General features: G+C 42.1%; 1 long non-coding RNA gene and 1 pseudogene across 1 annotated transcript; one reads left to right on the top strand and one right to left on the bottom strand.

Moving 5' to 3' along the window:
- The first annotated feature begins 527 nt into the window (after window positions 1–527).
- LOC128312814 (60S ribosomal protein L18a-like) lies at window positions 528–10070 on the top strand (annotated as a pseudogene).
- A 4456-nt stretch (window positions 10071–14526) lies between these two features.
- LOC113600482 (uncharacterized) lies at window positions 14527–17997 on the bottom strand. Its single transcript, XR_003421470.2, has 2 exons — window positions 17758–17997; window positions 14527–14695 (listed from the first exon to the last, which is right to left on the bottom strand). It is a non-coding gene; the product is annotated as an uncharacterized LOC113600482 (long non-coding RNA).
- Between the last annotated feature and the right edge of the window lie 2604 nt (window positions 17998–20601).

Genomic DNA, 20601 nt, shown 5'->3' on the forward strand with positions numbered 1-20601 from the left:
ACAGGAAAGTGCTGGAAGGGGCGCATGCCAAAAGGGCTGGGGCCTGAGAGCAGTGGGGCTGGGTTAATGAAACCATTAGAGTCAGCGAGCGAGCTTTAGAAAACACATCAGTGCTGGTCCCACCTTAGACCAATTAAATTCTAAACCTCTGAGCAGGGCAGGGGGAGGAAGAGAGCAAGCAGCTGTATTTTTTAAAGGTCTCCAAATGCTAATAATATGTAGCCAGGGTTGAGAACCCCACCATTCCAGGGCTTCCTCTAATTTGCTCCTGCCACCGGGCAGGGCCTCCTCACAAGTGAGGCTTCCAGGCAAGAACAGGGGAAAGAGGGCTCATGAACCTGCCCGTCACAGCAGCCTCCTCAGGAGTTGCCCGGGGCTTTCCCTCTGCTCGGCACTTTGCACACACCGAGTGGGAAGAGAAAAGAAGATTATGATTAGTGTTGCCGGCTCTCACGGAGCTCTCAACACCGCTGGGGAGTGGATATCAGCCCATGAGAAATGGTAGCAGAACGGCGAGGCATTCCACCATGGCCACGTTTGAAAGGACATGCTCTCAGAGTTCCACCAAGGGGGAGGAGGAGTTAGACACGGGGGAGATGGAACCTCCTAAGGATGTGCAAGATATGGGCACAAGGGGAGCGTGAGGAAGGCAGTCAGGAGAACAATGCACAGAATGAGCAGAGTCAAAAAGGCCCAGGGTGGCACAGTGACAAGACCCCCCCCACCCCCACCCCAGGATGCAGGATGTCCCTGGAGAGTAGCAGGAAATCCACTTGGATGATTTAAGTAGAGCGGGGGCCAGATTGTGAGGGGCTGATGTACTAGCCTGAGTAATGTAAACATCATGCGGTAGGGAGCAGGGAGATGTTGTGGGTCACGAGTAAAGATAGGCAGTGTTTTCCCGTAGTCTAACAGATTGGAGGAGCCCAGAGGAGGCCAGACTGGGTAATATGGATTGTTTCGATAATCCCAGTGGGAAAAGCAAATAAATAAAGGCCTATGTGGTCACTGTGGAAACACAAAGAAAAAGCATAAATCCTAGAAATAGGTTTACATTCCTTTTAGGTGTGCTTATTTTGACTTTTAGTTTTATCAGACTATATAATACTTGCGCATTATAAAATCTGAGAAATCATAGGAAGGTAAAAAGAAAAATTTCACGCATACCTCTAAACACAAGTAACCACTGCTTTGACACTTCTTGGCAGTTTTTAATTTTAATGCAGTTGTGATCTCACTGTCCAAGCAATTTTGAATCCCGTCTTTAGTGTAATAGTGTGACAATTTTCTCACGTCATTAATAGCTTTATTTTTGTAGCCATGTGGCCTTCGTTGGTGTGGCCAAACCATGGTTTACCTGTAGGACAACCGCTTATGAATTGTTTCAATTCTTCCCGTGTTAAAATAGTGCTGTGTGGAAGTACATCTCATGCATCAATCTTTGTCCATCTTGATGGTATATCCGTGGGATAAATTTCTAGACGTGCTGTTACTGAATAAGGATTTTTCAAAAATGTAAAGTTCTCACTACTTACTGAGAATTTGCTTTCCAAAAGTATTGAACTAAGTTGCGCTCCTGCCAACAGAGGGTAGCAATGTTGGTTTCACTCTGATTATCTTTGCTAGAGTAAAAAATGAAATCCCATTTGTATTTTCTTTTGTTTGTTTACGAGGATGACCGTTCTTTGTGCTTCTTAGCCACTTATCTTCCTTGGTTACAAATGGTCTGTTCATTTTAGCCCCAGCAGAGAATAGTAAGAAGGAACAAATTTTAAGACTTACCAACATCCAGAGGATGAAAAAGAGAGAAGATTAAAAGTTGTCATGTTCTTGGCAAAAATAAACAAAAGAAAGCAAAAAAGAGAAACATATAAACAAAATGAAAGGTTAAATAGCAGTGTAGAAAAAATTGCACCACATATGAAAGAGAAGCTAATTTCCATAAAATATAAAGTGCATATACCAATCAATAGGTCAAAAATCTAACAGAAAAATGGGCAAAGAACATGAACAAATATTTCCAGGAGAGGAAATACAAGTGAATATTAAACACAAACAGATACTCAGCCTCACTCAATAAAATATGCAAGTTAAAATGCAAATGAGATAGCATTTCCACTTAACAGATTTGCAAAGACCAAAATATTTAATAATAGGTTTTGTCAAAGAGGATGTCGGAAAGCAGGTGTTCATCCATTGCTGACAGACTTAAAAGTATGTGATTACTTTGGGAAATAAGTGGACAATCGATATCAGTGTGGAAAATTAGACATATCCTTTGACTCAAGAATCCCACTTTTAGGAATTTATCTTGTAGATAATTCATAATACATATGAAATAATATATAATTCAGATAATCTCGCAAATTTGTTTGTGGGAGCATCATACTGGAAACAACTTAAGATGTGTCACTAGGAGATAGTTTAAGTAATGTAGGGTGTATCTGTACAATTGAATATTATGCATACATTAAAAAGAACAGTGCATGGGGTGCCTGGGTGAGCCAGTCTGACTCTTGATTTTGGCTCAAGTCATGATTCCAGGGTTGCTGGATCAAGCCCTGTATCAGGCTCCACACCTAGTGTGGAGCCTGCTTAAGATTCTGTTTCGACCTCTGCCCCCTCCCCTCCTCACAAGCTCTCTCTCTCTCTCTCTCAAACAAAATAAATAAATTAATTAATTAATAATGAATAAAAAGAACAGTGTACCTTTATAGGTACTGGTATAGCATTCCTCCAAGATACATTATTGAGGAAAAAAGCGAGATGCAAAGACTCTCTATAAAGGGGGTGGGGATGGGGAACATACACGTGTATATTTGCTTGCATGTGCACAGACTTGTTTTGGATTGATACATACGGCACTATTAATAGTTGCTGGGGGGAGGGGTGCCAAAGGAGTGGGAACTGAGGGACAGAGGTAAAAAAGAGAATTTTCACTCTTTTTGTTCCTTTTGAATTTTGTATTCTACATCTGCAATGGGAAAATATAACTCTTAAGAGTATGATGACGGCTTTCCTACACTGTGTGAAATCAAAGTTCAGAAGGGCAGCTGCTTGGATTCTCTCCAGTTGTGATTTGGATACAGCTGCACCAGTTAGTGTTCTCCCTTCGACTCTAAGCCCAAGATGACAGGGGCTGTGTATGCTGACTTCCCTGTTGAATCACCAGCATCTAGCCCAGATGGGAGGTGCTTAATAAATATGTCTCAGAGGACTACCAGGATTCTAATCTAAAGGGTAGAAAAATGGAGGAGCCATAGAAAGAAATGGACAGATTAATATGAAAGGAAGACTCAGAGGGGCGCCTGGGTGGCTCAGTCGGTTGGGCGTCCAGCTTCGGCTCAGGCCATGATCTCGCAGTTTGTGGGTTCAAGCCCCACGTCGGGCTCTGTGCTGACAGCTCGGAGCCTGGAGCCTGCTCCGGATTCTGTGTCTTCCTCTCTCTCTCTGCCCCTCCCCTGCTCATGCTCTGTCACTCTCTGCCTCAAAAATAAATAAAACATTAAAAAAAAAATTTTTTTAAATGGTATGTTGAAAGGAAGACTCAGAGACAAAAGCATTTAGGAGTAAAAAGAAGGTTCCTTGCAAAAACATCGCAAGGGAGTCAGATTTCAAAAGGACTGGCACAGAGCCAGCCTGCCCCTTCCATACCAGCACTGAGTGTCTACATCAGTGTCAAAGCCATCTGTGATAGATGCAGCTGGAGAGGTGGGCAGGCAAGTTGCCATGGGCCCCGGATACCACGTAAAGAACTGAGAAGGACGAGAGAAGTTAGGAAGAAATGGAGAGCCCAAACATATTGTTCAGACTATTTTGGTTTCAAGAGACAGAGATCTAAACCAAAGAGAGAGTTTATTGGCTTGTGTAACTGGAAAGTCCAGAGATTCAACAATATCATCAGGATATTCTTTCTCTTTCTCCACTGCCACACCCACTTTTCTGTGTTGGCTTCATTCTCTTGTAGACTCTTTCCACATGCTTGTATCTGGCAATTCCAGCCTTACAATTAACAAAGAAGTGGTCCCAGCAGTTCCTAATAGTTCCAGTAAAACACACACACACACACACACACACACACCTTAGAATTGATTCTTACTGGACAGCTTAGGTCACATGCCCATCCCTGAATTAATCACTGTCTGAAACACTAGTAGGCCAGGCAAAGGTCATATGAACACCCCTAAAAGGAGGGGTGGTGGTGGTTAACACCACTCTAATCTTATGAACCAAGAATGAGGGAGGGATAGTCACCCAAAGAAATCAGGATGCTCTTTCCAAATACAAAAATGCTGAACAGGTGAAAACAATAATAGCACTCCACTCGAAGCAAAAACAAAAGATCAAATGAAGATTGTTCCTTTCTTTAAAAATAAAAATTGGAAAGGATGTCTGGAAGGAGAAAATGTTAAGATACTAGACAAGTATCTTGTCTAGACATGGAAACACTGTTGGTGGAGAATTATTAAGGACTCCTAGGACAAATCCAGCTCCCTTTCTCTTCTTATGTGCGCCTCCCCTGCCCACTCCACGTACAGAAAATTAAGATCCCTTACAAGATCATTCGAACTTGACCTGAACATTTTCAGTAACGGATAGTTCGTGATTTCAGAAAGTGCTTTTATTGTCACACAGTTTTGATTCTTTAAAATTTCTGCTTTTCAGTGAGCTGAAACCCAATTCTCAGTTTGCCCTGTGGATTAACAAACCTTCAGGTTACTCCTCTCATCACACAATCTTTTAAGTGTTGGGAGAGACATTCCCACCCCAGTCTTTTCTCTTTCGTCCAAGCACAGACAGTTCTTCTGACACATATCAGGTAACATGGTTTCCAGATTTTTCTATGGCCTAATTGTCTTTCTCTGGATTCATGTTGACTTATGTGTCTTTCTTTAAAATGTGCTTGGAGGGGCGCCTGGGTGGCTCAGTCGGTTAAGCAACTGACTTCGGCTCAGGTCATGATCTCATGGTTTGTGGGTTCGAGCCCCACGTCAGGCTCTGTGCTGACAGCTCAGAGCCTGGAGCCTGCTTCGGATTCTGTGTCTCCCTCTCTCTCTGTTCCTCCCTTGCTCATTCTCTGTCTCTCAAAAATAAATAAACGTTAAAAATTTTTTAAAAATAAGATAAATAAAATAAAATGTGCTTAGATATAAGCCTCCAGATGAGGCCTTACCACTGCTGAGTTCAATGGGACCATTGCCTCCCTTTATCTGGAAACTATATTTTGCTAATGCAACTGAAGATTTCATTGGCCTTTTTTGCAACACTATATCACAAACTCACTTATATTGAGCTTATTACCAACAAAATCCCCAGGTCTTTTTTCTCATGAATGGTTGCCAAGTCAGGCTTTTTGTAATTATGCAAGTGGTACTTTTTTGAGCCAACAGAATGGAACTTCCTTTTTCTTTTTCTTTCCCATCTTTTCTTGTGTTTTTTCAGGATCTACCCTGTTATGTGTCCTGCCAAAATGTGATCCTTTATGACCAGGTGGTATAAGGCCTGTAGACCTTGCTGCAAAAGAAAGGAACCCCCTGGTATTCCATTTACCCAACTGGTTTTTGGCTTATGTATGGGCCAGTGCCCATGCTTGATTCCTGAATAATCTGGTTTCTGTTCCTTGCTAACGCCTGGGTCATATGTTGTACCACTAATAATTGGACAGCCTTTCTGCCCGATGGCTGCTGTGCGTGTGTGCACACATGTATATCAGATGCTAAGCTTTGACCTGTGGTTTCAGGTCAGTTATGCCAACCTTTGTCCCACTTTCGCTTCATGCCTGCTGTTCTGGATGAGCAGACACTGGTGCCAGTAAACTGTTCCACCCCTCTCCCATGGCCAATAAAACAATATCAGCCAGGGATTTGGAATTTGTCACATTTGTTCACTGCTTTAGGGCAGAGTTGTCAGAGCTCTAATTCATCATCACATAGGCAACCGGTCTGATGAGCCTTTGACCCAAGTCCCAGATTCTAGTTACCCTCCACCCCACATCCTTCTGGGAACTAAAGCCCTCTGTACTTCAGCTGTGTCATCTAGGATCTTGATTCCTTTGTGACTCCCTCATCTGGTTCACAGAAGACACTTTTCATGGGGCTATATGTTCACCTCCAGAATTTGGAAGGGCCTCTCCGATTTGTATACCCACTTACTATCTTAAGATGCTCATACCCAGGGGCACCTGGGTGGCTTAGTTGATTGAGCGGCTAACTTCGGCTCAGGTCATGATCTCACAGTGTGTGGGTTCGAGCCCCACGTCTGGCTCTGTGCTGACATCTCAGAGCCTGCTTCAGATTCTGTGTCTCCCTCTCTCTCTGCCCCTCCCCCACTCATTCCCTCTTACTCTCAAAACTAAATAGACATTAAAAAAAAAAAAGATACTCTTACCCAGAAGCTTTTGCTACACATTGCCCCAGCCCCTTGGACTATAGACCCTTTGCATATAGACACGCTACAAAGTGAACTGAAATTCACCTTGCTGCTTTGACTAGAAGATCTTAACTGCTGACCCCTCCCTGATAAGAGCTAGCTCCTTTGCTTCAATTCATCTCCACTGCTTTCTTGCCCCACTACTCCCTCCTACCAGCTTGAGCCTGCTTCTGCAACAGGAGATCTTAGGTACTTGAGGCTCTGGAAAAGTGCCAATTATGATCATTAAAGAAGATGTGCAACTGGAACCCCGAGGATGTGGTCAAAAGTGAAGCCTCTTCCCTGACCCAAAGAAGGAAGGTACATTGTGCCAGGGTAGATACCAATTGCCCTTGCATCTTGTCTCCCATAATGCATGCACTACAGACCCCCTTAAAGAAGTTCTGAGGTCTCAGACTCTCACTACAGGGTAGGACTCATACCTCAAATATTTGAAGAGCCTACCTGTTTGGCAGGATTTATTTCTCAGTTCTCCCATAGATCTCTACAATAGCTCATTGTCAGAATGTGTCAACAGCAACAGAGAGATAATATATTAGTGCTTCTTGCTCACCTAGTCTGGTTCCCTGAAGAAGAAATGCTGGCTTGAAGAGCAATGCTAAAACAAAATTATCAGTGATGTTCTCATCACCTTTCCAAACTTGTGTTGTGGGATGCCCTTTTTAAAAAGTAGTATTTTAAAAAGAGGAACCAGATGTGTTCCTAAGGAGAAATTTCTAACACCCTCTTACTGAAAAATAAGACACTGGAATTGAAAGACCATACACTCAGGATTTTCCAGGTTCTGGTCACAGTAAAGTAATAGGTGACATCGCCTATAGGAGACAGGTTTTCAGGAACCAATGCAGTAAATAGTGTATGAGAAGTAATTACTAAATTTAATGAGAAATTTTTATAAGATTTCCTAGATACTGAAATACTCTTCCCTACCAATCCAAAATTAGCAGATCAGAAATTGAAAATAATTTTTCTGGTATCTGTTAGCCAATCTAAGATTAAAAACTGAAAACCAAGCCTATGTATTTGGGGCTTTTTCATAGCAAAATAGAAAGTACCTGGAAGGCAATCCAAATAAAATCATTTTAAAAGAAGTGATACCGACATATCTGCTGAGGAACTATTCATTAGAATGTTTAGACCAGATCCAAAAATGCTAATCCACTGGCTCCTATGCTGATTATTTCAAGAAGATTTCAAAAAGAAAAAAAAATAATAAGATAGCATTCAAAGAAACTCTGCCAGTTCTGATTTTGAAGATATTAACAAATGTACTCAGCATTTCTTTCATCAAAGAAAGTAAAAATATAGCTTTGTATTTAATACAGACTATTTCAAGGGTTTAAAATAATATCATTTGTTTCAGAATGAAAAGCATTAAGAACCATAAGGAAGTAAGGTGTTGGAGGAGGGAAGAAGGGAATGAATTCAAGAGCTCATATGGGAAAGTAAATAAGATTGGCTTTTCCTCTGAGATAGGAGGGGAACTAGAGACAAAGAAGCAGAGACAGAGGACATAGAGAAAGGGTGGGTGAAGAGGCTGATGTTTCCCAAAAGACCTGGATGTTTCTAGCAAAGCAGAAAGGGTGGAAAGTTACCTTCGTTTCCCTCACTAGATGGTAAGATCTCTCAAAGCAGGGATTTTTTGGGCCCCTACGGTAATGCCCATCACCTAGCATAGCAAGCATGGCATATTGTTGATTCTCAATTTGTATTTGTCGAATAAAATGAAGGAAAGAGAGTGGACATTAGGAACTTAGAAGAATGGGGAATACTGGGAATAGCTGTTCGAAATCAATAAGAAATGAATAATGGAGTTGCTAATTTGAGGTTAGCTGGTATGCATTTTTCTGAAGTTCAGAAACAAGAAATAGCAAAGCAGACAGATTGGAATTGGTGTGACTGAGAGAGCGGGATGGAAAAGGGGTAAGAGGGTCCAGTATGCCTGCAAGGGTGATGGAAGCCAGGCTGGACATGGGGTTGAAGATGAAGACCAACTGAAAGCAGCAATAGACGGTCAAGGTCAAGCCCTTCTGAGGGCTTTAGGCAATGAGCCCCTTTATTTATTTTTTGTTTGTTTTTTAATATAATTTATTGTCAAATTGGCTAACATACAGTGTGTAAAGTGTGCTCTTGGTTTCTGGGATAGATTCCCGTGGTTCATCACTTACATACAACACCCAGTGCTCATCCCAACAAGTGCCCTCCTCAATGCCCATCACCCATTTTCCCCTCTCCCCCCGACCATCAACCCTCAGATTGTTCTGTGTATTTAAAAGTCTCTTGTGGTTTGTCTCCCTCCCTCTCTGTAACTATTTTTTTCCCCTTCCCTTCCTCCATGGTCTTCTGTTAAGTTTCTCAACATCCACATATGAGTGAAAACATATGATATCTGTCTTTCTCTGACTGACTTATTTCACTTAGCACAATACCCTCCAGTTCCATCCACGTTGCTGCAAATGGTATGATTTTATTCTTTCAGCAATGAGCCCCTTTACAACACCAATGTAGGGAGCCTGAGTGGCTCAGTTGGTTGAATGTTAGATTCTTGGTTTTGGCTCAGCTCATGATCTCATGGTTCATGAAACTGACCCCTGCATTGGGTTCTGCACTGACAGCATGAAGCCTGCTTGGGATTCTCTCTCTCTCTCTCTCTCTCTCTGCCCATCTCCCACTTGTGCTCATGCTCTCTGTCTCTCAAAATAAATAAATAAGTGCGTTTTTAAAAAAATTTTTAAGTGTTTGTTTTGAGTGAGAGAGAGAGAGAGAGCAAGTGGGGGAGGCAGAGAGAGGGAGACACAATCCAAAGCAGGCTCCAGGCTCTGGGCTGTCAGCACAGAGCCCCAGGCGGGCTCAAACCCACAAATGGTGAGATCATGACCTGAGCCAAAGTCAGATGCTTAGCCGACTGAGGCCCCCAGACACCCCAGAATTTTTTTAAGGGAGGAGAGAGGGAAGGAAATTAAAGACATGATTGACATGTGTTATGTGCGTTAAAATTATGAGCTATCCTAGTCTTTTCTTGCTTGGCGGCAGGAGCGGAGAGAGCACCTTGAAGGCCTGGGGCATGCTGTGAGACTACAAGGTGGTGGGGTGCCTCCTGCCCATCCCCAAATGCCATACTCTGCCCCTCTATCGCTTATGAATCTTTGCGCCTAATCATGTTGTCGCCAAGTTCCGCTTCTGGTGCTTTGTGTCTCAGCTGAAGAAGATGAAGAAGTCTTGGGGGAAATCGTCCACTGTGGACAGGTGTTGGAGAAATCCCCCTTGAGAGTGAGGGACTTCAGCACCTGGCTGTGCTCTGACTCCCGCAGGGGCTCCCACAACCTGTACTGGCAGTACCGGACCCGACCGCGGCAGGCGCTGTCACCCAGCGCTACTGAGACACGGGCGGGCCCTCTACACCACGCCGGGCTCACTGGATCCAGATCACGAAGGTGGAGGAGATCGCACCCAGCAAGTGCCACCAACCCTCAGCCCAGCAGTTCCGGGACTCCAAGATCGAGTTCCCGCTGCCCCACTGGGTCCTGCGTCCCCAGCACAAGCCATGCTGCACCGCCAAGAGGCCCAACACGTATTTTTAGATGCAGAGCCTCCCTGTCCGGAGGTAGGCCCAAAAAGACTCTTTGGGAAAACCAGAGTGCTCAGAAAAAAAATTAAATAAAAAATTTAAAAAGTACATGTGTGCTATCCTAATTTTTCTCTGTATATCAACATATATAAATACTTGGATATAAACCATCATAAACATCTGCAGATATTTTCTGCAATATTGGGGTTGATAACAATGATCGGAAAATCTATCAGTTAATTATGTTCTATATTCTGTGCTGTAGGATGAAGCAGAGATCTGGTAAATACTGGGCTTAAGGACCCAGGAGACAGGCTGGAGATTTGAAGCTGCTGAGGGCAGAAAACTAGAATGAAATTCCTAGGTACATGTATCTTGTCCAGAGGTCACTGAGAGGAAAAGGCCCAGAGGTGACAGTCTGACGAGAATCAAAGACCATGGAACTGGTCAGGTCAAACAGAGGGACAGATTAGCAGATACAATACAGGAAGCCAAGATCCAGAATGACTGTGGGTTTGCTTCTTTGGAAGACCTGAAAATCAAACCCTCTGCTAAGACCCTTCAGTTTTAAGTTCTCCGCCTTTAACAGCAAACATATTTTCTTCTCTAGGATTTTCTTTTTGAAAGATGAATCTTTTGAATTAATTTTCTTATCATCTCTTACTGAAATGTCACATTATAAGGTTCTATTTTATTTGTTTTAATTTTTTATGACATTATGCAAATACATATACACATATACTTAGGTTTCTCAGGTTGCAAATTCTTAATTCTTCACTTGTGAAAAATTAATGCAAAGTTACATTAGAAGCCTAATTAAGAGAAAACAGTACTCATTGTTAGATGGGAGTGAGGTTGGCGTAGGCACTGGAAGGAGAAGAAAATGAAAGGAACTTCCTCTCTCCTCCAGACTTCCTACGTACGTCTTCTAAATGTGATATTTCAGGGGAATCCATTGTTCATTTTAAAGAAAAACAAAAACTCTGCACGTGTTCCTATTGGGTCTATAAATCAGTAAAATATTAAAGTGGAAACAAAAGAATTACCTCCTGGCAATTGACCATTTACGTTAGTCATCAGTCCTTGAATTTGATTGTGTTGCAGATTTGTACTTCTGAAAATAGAATGTCTCAAGTATTGTTTCTAAATCCTCGAATGCTTGCTATGAAATTATTTCCTCTTCTATTCAACACTGAAACACTGAGAAGATCATTTAAAATAGCTCCTGTGATGTATGGAACCAACAGTGTACAAAATCTGGATTGGAAACCCTCCTCTTGTTATTTTTTTTAATGTTTAATTATTTTGAGAGAGAAAGGGGGAGCACCAGTGGCAGAGGGGCACAGAGGGAGGAGGAGATAAAGAATCCCAAGCAGGCTCTGTGCTGTCGGCACAGAGCTCAATACGGGGCTTGATCCCATGAACCATGAGATCATGACCTGAGCCAAAATCAAGAGTCAGGCTCTTAACCGACTGAGCCACCCAGACACCCGTGGGCATCTTCCTCTTCTTGGTAAAAATAAATGATAATACAATTTTAGTGTGAGGGAATCTTTATTTGAACAACACCATCTCAAAATCACAGCATTGTCGTAATTATTCAGTTTTCCCCTCATGTCCTTGTGATATATTATTTAAAAGTTTTTATTTTATCACAGGATATAAAACTCCCAGAAGCAATTTGAAATTGAATACAGATTGCTAGCCCTGACACTTCGGATATATTTCTCCTTTGCTTCGTTATTCAACTATTTTAAAATCTTTTTCTTTTTGATCACTGATAAGAATGTTGGCTCAGCACAGTTATTTTAGCTCCAAACTTGTGATAGTTTTGTTTTGGGGGGTTTGTTGTTGTTTTGAAAACTCCCAAGTATCCGTTTGGGTAAGGTAACAAATTGTTCCCTCTAACCCCAAATATCAGCTGATGTATTCAAGGTATTACATGTCATTTCTCGTCCGCCTTTTGACATCACACAGGCTTTTAATCAGTCATTTTGGATTCTGACCACATTTGCCAGGAAGTTAACTTTTAAATACCTCTTCTCCTGACATTTCTGATGGGATTCCCCTGGCAAAGGTAGATGGGATTTTTTAAATTGAAACCACTCTAGAAACAGAATTGCTTTTGTTAATTGCTGATGAGTTTCCTGACAATACCATTGAACAGAAGGGAAGGCAAAAAAAGTGGGAGGATGGCACCTGCAAAAACAGGCTGTCCACGGCCAGCAGGGGTTAGTTTATACTTAGTCACCTTTCCTACTGTTTTCTCCCTGCTTAAATGTCTTGGATCTTCTTACTGTTTCAGTGCTATATTCTGCCAAAAATACTAAACACAATTTGAAAGGAAAAGGAAAACGTAAAGATAAAACTTTCAAAAATGATATTGCAGGGGGGATAACACTTTCTTTCTTCCTTAAAATTCTGTGACAGACTATCTTCAAATAAAAGCCACTGAATCCAGTATCCACTCATCTTAAAATAACACTACTGATAATTGCTAATATTTACTGAGCTATTACTAAGTGCCAGGTGCTGAATGCTTTACACTTATTCCTTCATTTAATTCTCGCAGAAATTCTAAGAAGGAGGTACTTTTATTACCCTCATTATAAAGATGAGGGAATAGACATATAGGAACTTTGATTTATGGACATTCATCTCCCTGTATTAATAATTTTAGAACTTTTACGGGAAGAGCCCTGAGAATTCAAATACACATGCCTACTTTTTTCACCCACTAACTATTAATACCTACAGGTATAATCAGAGCAGAGGACAGCCACAAGACAGTCTCTAGTATTTTTCAAGTTTCAAAAGAGTGTCTTCAGTAATTTTGCTTCTAGGTATATACTCTAGAGAAAGTCTCCCATATGTGCAAAAAGAGACATGTATAAGAAAACTCATTTATTAAGCAGCTAAAATGAATAAGATAGATTTCCATGTATCAACATGGGTAGATCTTGAAAACAATGTTGATTAGGAAAAAAAAAAAAAAAAGAAGGCAGGTAGAATGATACGTTTGGTACAATATCATTTATGTAAAAATGTTGTTTAGCAAAAACTATATTTAGAACATAAAACAACAGAATATGTTATTTGTGAATATGCACTTATATCATAAAAGGATAACAATGTGAGCCAGAGGGGTAAAACTTTTAGGATAACAGTTACCTTGGGAGGAGAGAAATGGAAGGGGGGGGCGCTGGGAGGAGTAACAAAGGAGGCTTCAATGCTATAATGTTTCATTTCTTTTGCTTTGAAAAGGAATACAAATATGAGAAAATGTTAACATTTGTTCTTTTAGGAGTTACACAGGTTCCCATATTCTCTGCAAATTTTTGTAATTAAAGAAAGATAAATGGGTATATTTATGCTGATAAGGGGCAGAAATCACTATATTTAGCATGCTTTCCATAAACTTGGGGCAAAATTTTTTTGAAGCACATTTAACTAGATGCCTAATTTATCCATAAAATAATACAGTGTACTATCCATACTATCCATAAAACTTTAAGTCTTGTAAATTCAGCACAATCTCCCAAATAAACTAGTTGTAAAAAAATGTATTTCTCAGTAATTTCATTAAGGTGAATTTCTTTATGTGGTTTTATGTTATATGGCTCCCTGTCCCAACTCCTGCAATATTATCGAGGCCAGCAGTAAGAATAATTGTCTGGAGACTGTTACAGGCCACATACGTCTGGCCAAAGACTCCTCTTCATGGATCATTATTATCTGGAATGTACATTCTCAAATCTGATTCCCTGACCTGCCCCTTCCTCTCCCTTTCTTCATGTCCAACAGCAGAGAATTTCATTACGAAGGTAAACACCCCTGAATAGAGTCTAATTGGGCTATGCGGTTTCTATAGGTGAGTGTTCCTCATTACATTATTTGTATAAGGTTCTGGGTCACATCTAAAAATAGTTCAGCTTGAAAATTAATCTAATCTTTGGTTCATTTGCTTTCGTTTGAATCTTTCACTTGCTAGATAAGAACGCAGTTGAATGATGCTAAATCCAGCATTACTTAAAATGCTATTCATTTTGTTAATGCTATATTTTGAAGTGAGGAAATTATTCATTGTATACATTTTAAAATAATCTCTTTCAGTTATGTAACTAGCAATTAGTACCAGTTTGTTTGTGAGAATGTGTTCATAAACATTTTTTATACCTGCCTTGTTTCAAAAAGGATAAAAGATGGGTTACAGATACATATAATGTAGCACCAGAGAAATTAAATCTCAAGTTAGTGAAGAAATGGAAACAGAGGACTCAAGTCAAGAGTAAGTTAAGTATGGGGTGTCTGGGTGGCTCAGTTGGTTGAGCATCTGACTCTTGGTTTTGGTTCAGGTCATGATCCCAGGGTCATGGGATTGAGCCCCACCTCAGGCTTCATGCTGAGTGTGGAGCCTGCTTAAGATTCTCTCTCTCTCTCTCTCTCTCTCTCTCTCTCCCTCTGTCCCTCTCCCCTCATGCTCTCTCTCTCTAAAATAAAATTTTAAAAATTAAAAGAAAAAGAGTAAGTTAAGCGTGTAAAGTGCGTTCTGTTTAATCCATATACAGACCAGAAGGAGACCACATACATAGGTCTAAGCTTCCTCATGGCCAAGAGAAATACTGTCAGTTCCATTAGGTAGCCAGAAGACAAAACAAATGGGGATAATAAACAGGGGAAACACAGCTATTCCAGGTGCTAAAACTAAAAAAAAAAAAAAAAACATTCTTCAGATACAGTCAGAGAGAGTAAATATAGCAACAATTTTCACGGTGCTTTCTTATAAATCCCTTAATGTAAGTCCAAAGTATTACACCAAAGTAAATTCATTAAGGAAATCTGAGAAGAAGGAACCATGCCATTGGATTGGCGGCTGGGAGAGTAGGAAGGGGGTGGTCTAGGCACAATCCAAGGGCTAAAGCATTGCAACTGTTGGTCTTGACATGAGGCTCGTTATCAGGATGACGATAATTTGTTTAACCCAGGACTCTTTGAGAGTGAAAGGAGTACCATTAATAATTAAGCCCCCACAACAGGTATAAGCCAGGGATCTCCTGAGCAAACTGGGACATATGGTCATTCTCAGTCCTTGCTCATCACCCACTGATATCCTGCTTCTAGTGCAACACATCACTTTGGACCTAGTCAGCCAAACGTACCCTGTCCAACATAGAGTGAGTCTTACCAGCTCTAGTTATAAGGGGTTCTGGGGGTTTCTAGCCCAGGTCACCAGCTCAGAGTAGGGTAAGTCATGAATCAGTCAAATAGGGAAGGTAATTAAGAAAGACTGGAATAAACAATGGGTAATGGTGGCCTGAGGCTCCAGTCTCTACCAAGAGAAGGTTAAAGGAGATACCATTTCTGATAATGGGTGGGAGGGAGAATGAACCAGATTATAGACAACTGGATGGGTCCCCTGAAGAGGAATGAGATACCCTCCCTCCTAAGGAGCCTAATGAGAGATCTTGTGAAAGAAAACTGTTTGAAGCTGGGATATTGTCATAATGGCTGAAGCACTTAAGCTGTAGTTCTCAAACATGTAGTATGAATTACCCGGAGAGCTTGTTAAAAACTAGATTACAGGACTACCATCTCACAGATAATGATTCTGTAAGTCTGAGATAGAACCCAGGAATTTATCTTAACAGGTGCTCCATGTGATTCTAGCAATGATGGTTCTAGCCTACACTTTGAGAAATACCACCCTAAAGGCTGATTCATAGCCCTTCAGGGGGTCTAATCTTTCCACAAGAAAGAGTGGCTTGGGCTGGCTTTGGGGAGTATATGGTGCCATTTCCGTGTGGAAGGTGGTGAGCGAGAGAGATGGGGCAGGAGGAATTGGTGGATCAGAGCAACTCAGCTTTCAGCCACCTGAAGGATTTTTCCCCTGAGGGTCCTAGGTCCTCAGTTTGGAAGAGAAAAGTGCTTTCCTCTCCAGATTCCCTCTATGGTCCTAACAATGAAGAGAACCACCCAAGCAGGGACACAGATGACCCCACTTTTAAAATCCTAGCTGGATTAATTCCCACTCTAGCCGGCTTCCCTTTACCTTGTAATAGCAGCTAACATTTACTGATGATTTACTACATGCCAAGCTTAAGTGCTGTATCTACATTTACTCATTTAGTTCTGAGAACAACCCAATGGGGTAGGTACTATTTTCCCCCTATTTCATGATGGGTCATGTGGAGAAGGGCTACTATGAAGCGCATCCACGTGAGATCTATGACCACAGTGTGGTCTATGTCAGTGACACCCCTTGTGGTAATGCAGGGCAAAACCCTCACGCCTTACACACTGGGCCCAACACTGTGGGTCATAGGAGTTCAGTAACTTTCCCAAGGTCCCACAGCTAGAACCCAAGTTCTGAAGCCTCACACATGAGAAAAAGGAGGGACTTGCATAAGAAGAAATTTCTGACCTTGCCAGAAAGGGAATTGAACTGGAGATCAATACACTTATTCACATAGGGACAGGTAAAAATGAGAAGTCAGGAAGTAGCACATTCCAGTGAATCAACTGTGGATCTCCCAAGTCTATCTGAATGAGGTCCCAAGGCTGCCTCCTCAAGCCATATTAAATGATGGTGGAGAATAAAGCCCCCAAGATCCCGTTTCTGGTTGCATTTTTTTTTCCCCAGCAGAACCTTCAAGCCAACTTTCTTGCCTCCAATGTCCTGTCCTATAACATGTTGTTTCTATGATACCTTTGGTCCTTGTATTAGAGTGATTTTCTATGTGTCTGTTTCCTTGTCAAGTTTACAAGCTTCTTGAAGGCAAGGACAATGCATTACCACATTTGTATCTCCCAATGACCAGAGAAAACCTCCTTGCTCTCTGTCTTATATATTGGGCATTAAGTTACCTGCCTTCAAAGTTTAGTGGGAAAGACCTACAAATAAGGATGAAGCACTTTACATAGAAAATTATGGAGGTAAGCACAGGGTTGCTATGGAGCCATAAAGGTGGGCCTGACGTAGCCTGTAAGGACCAGCAAAGGTTGCTACATTGAGCCAGGAAGGGAAGGAGGAGGGAGAGGGCATTCTAGGTATTGTAGACAGCACGTGCAAAGAAAAGTAAATGCTCATGTGTAACAGAGAGGGAGGAAAGAAGAAGGAGGAGAGAAGTGGAGGAAGGAGAAAGGATTTATGGTACCCTAAGTAGTTTAATGTGGATGAAAATTTCACTTTGACTGTGACACCAATGGAGGGGGCTATAGTTGGGGTAGAAAAAGAATATGAATTCTAGAGTCAGACTAACTTGCCTGCATGGTCCAAATCCCAGTTCTGCCACTTACCAGCTATGTAACTTTGAGCAAATTACTTACCCTCAAGCCTCAGATACTAATTTGTTAATGGGATAAGAATAGCACCTATCTTTTGGGGCGCCTGGGTGGCTCAGTCCATTAAGCATCTGACTTCAGCTCAAGTCAGTGTCTCCTGGCTGGTGAGTTCGAGCCCTGCGTCAGGCTCTGTGCTGACAGCTCAGAGCCTGGAGCCTGCTTCAGATTCTGTCTCTGTCTCTCTGTGTCCCTCCCCTGTTCTCTCTGTCTCTCAAATATAAATAAACATTAAAAAAATTTTTTTAAAAAGAATAGCACCTATCTTTTGGGACTCTTATGATTATTAAATGGCTGAATACTTATAAACCACTTAGAACAATGCCTGTCAGGTAACATGTATTCAGTAAAAAGCAGCTGTTATTGTAACCCTGTTCTCTTCCTCTCATCCCTGCTTTCACTCCATTCTAAGCAAGTCTTACCAATTCTGCCTCTAAACAAATACTGGAACCATCCTCTTTCGTCTCCACCTTGGTTCAAAGAACTCTGATTTCTTTCCTAGATTCTTGAAGTAGCCTCCTAATTGGTCTCCCTGCTTCCAGTCTTGCTCTGCCAGAATGTGGTCCCCAGAGCAACCAGAATGATCCTTTTCAGAGGTAAATCAGGTGTCTCTCCACTTGAAAATCTATTGTGTCTAATCATATATCATACCAACCATTTAGAATTCTCCTTATGATGACCTCAAAATGTCTTACATAATTGGCTTCCTCCTGCCTCTTTAACTCCATGTTCTACTCCCTCGTCCTGATTATGCTTCAGTCTCTAGCTGCCTTAAACTTGGCAACTTTGGCTAGGACCTTTGCACCTACTGTTTCCTCTACCTTTCCCATCCCTTAACTTGTTTGCCTCCTCTTGTCTTGTAGAACCCAGCTCAAATGTCAGAGGAGTAGACTTTAGTTGGAGACACCAAACTAAGGTAACAGCCTTCCTGGTTTCTATATGTTACACGGGTAAATTTATTTCCTTTCCTTTATTTCTTTGTTTTTTTTTTCTTCCTCCCCCCAACTGTGCCACCCCACTCCCCCAGACTATGAGACCAGATACAAGAGCTATCTTTTTCATTGCTATATTGGGACCTCCCCCCATACTAGGCACTCAATAAATATTTATTGAATTGATTTTGAATGAATTAGAAGACAGTAGGGAAAGAAGGGACAATGCTGCCAAAATTCAAGGCACCTAGGGCCAATTATTATGCCTTTGCAGTAATCTGGTGAATAATGATGAGTCCCTAGCAATAGTTTTCAACCACTAGAATCACCTGGAGAGTTAAAAAAAAAATATCCTGATGCTCGAGTGCCAACCTCAGAGATACTAACTTAATTGGCAGGGGCAGCCTGGGCATCAGGACTTTTTTAAAGCTCCTTAGGGGATTCTAATGTGCAAAGTAGAAATCACTGCCCTAAAGGCCGAAGGAGAGTATAGAAGGGAGAGTGCAGGAATGTTTAACAGGGATGGTTAATTATGAATTGGAAGTGACTGAAAGGAGGGTGCTTGGTAAGAATCCTCGCTTTCTGGCTTGGGCCTGGGTGAATGAGAGACACAAGTTTAGAGGAAAAGAGAAATTCTGTCTTGGACAGGCCGAGTTTAAGGTACCCATGGGGATTCAAGTGGAGATGTTCAATAAATATTTGTTTTTTAATATATCTATGTTGCCTTAGTGAAGAGTAGGAAATCCCTCCAGCTTTCAAGAAGACAAGCAGGAAAAGGCACCTCTGGAAAATATGACAATGTACAGAGTACAAGACCATTTCCACTTTGCACAACCTCTTTACTCAAAACCTCCTTTCAAGCCATTGCCCTATCTGTTCTTAAATGTTCAACATGTTGATACATTCTCAAGGATTATATTATGTATGAATACTGTTCCATAAATCCATTTAACTTACTATTCTGGTACTACTTGTACAAAGTATCCCATTGATTAAATGGTAGGCAGCCTTCAAGGAGTATAAAACAGCTTTAAAACTTCCAATAAATGAAAATAAACATATTCATCATTACTTCTTTTAAGATTTGTGGTAAAAAAAAAAAATACTTGGGCTTAACTGCCTTGCTTGTTTAGTTTTCTAATTGGTAAACATTTACTGGGTTACCAAAGCTACCAAGTACCGTCTGAAACACCATGGCTCCTTGGTTTGTTTCTAATTTAAATTGGACAGACACACTAAAACAAGAATAGATAGGGTGATATATTTTGTTAAGTAACAGATGGCAAATGGACATTCTGTCCAGCATCCATAACATTCCATTTCTCAATATGCCAAGGAATCTTGTAGAGAAATCAACTATGAGGGAATGGACCAGGTCTGCAATGAATGTTTATTCAGCTAAGAAGAACTGATACTAAATCATGTGCAGGTTAAAAAATTTAAAGGGGGCATGACTGGCTTAAAGGATAAGAGGGGATGGAACAGATAAAGCTGGATTAAAGTAATTCAGAATGTATCAGTAAGTACTGAAGTATGAATTCTGAATACTTACGCGACTTTGTGAAATTAAGTGATGGGGGGAAGGGAAGAGGAGGGTGGCAGATATTCTCTGCACCCTCACATTGAGCTAAGCGCTGTTGCTAGCAGCCCCTGCTTAAAACTGTAAGAACGAGTGGGTGGGGACGCAGCCACAGGAAGGGAAAACATTTCACTCGGGGAGCGGCAGAAACTTGCAGCAACATCCCGGCCTTGCTTTCCCTGGGGTTGCCAATCTAGCAGGTGAACCGTGAGAACACAAAGAAACGAATAATTTATGGCGTGCGAAACACCAAAAAGCCAGGGTCCTCGAGTCCAGCATCCCCCATCACCAAGGGGGCAGATCCGGCCACCCCACCCATTCTCTTAGGAGACACCTGCCCCGCTAAGGGCGAAGTGCTGCGGGCCGAGGGGCAGAAAGGACGGCTGACTGGCCCGCGTAGAGGACAAGCGAGGGGCTGCCCTCCCGGCCACCCGGTCGCGGGCGGGGCGCGCCGAGACCAGCCGGGGCCAACGCGCCGGAGCTAACGACAGCGTCCCAGAGCCGCCCGCGGCGGGCCCGGTGGGCGTGACGCCATGACGCACGGCACGCGGGCAGCGCGCCGGAGCGGAGCGGGCGGAGCGGGGCGGGCTGGGTGGGCCGGGGGCAGGAGGAAGGAGTGGGAGGAGGAGGCGGAGACAGCGGGGGCTGAAGGAGGGGGAGAATGGCAGTTGTGGCGCTGGTTCCCGGGAACAGCCGTCAAGACAGAACTGCGGAGGAGGAGTTCGGGAAAGCGGCCCTCGGGACCCCTCCTCTGC

This window comes from Acinonyx jubatus, chromosome F2 (genome assembly GCF_027475565.1).
Source record: "Acinonyx jubatus isolate Ajub_Pintada_27869175 chromosome F2, VMU_Ajub_asm_v1.0, whole genome shotgun sequence".
NCBI lineage: Eukaryota > Metazoa > Chordata > Mammalia > Carnivora > Felidae > Acinonyx > Acinonyx jubatus.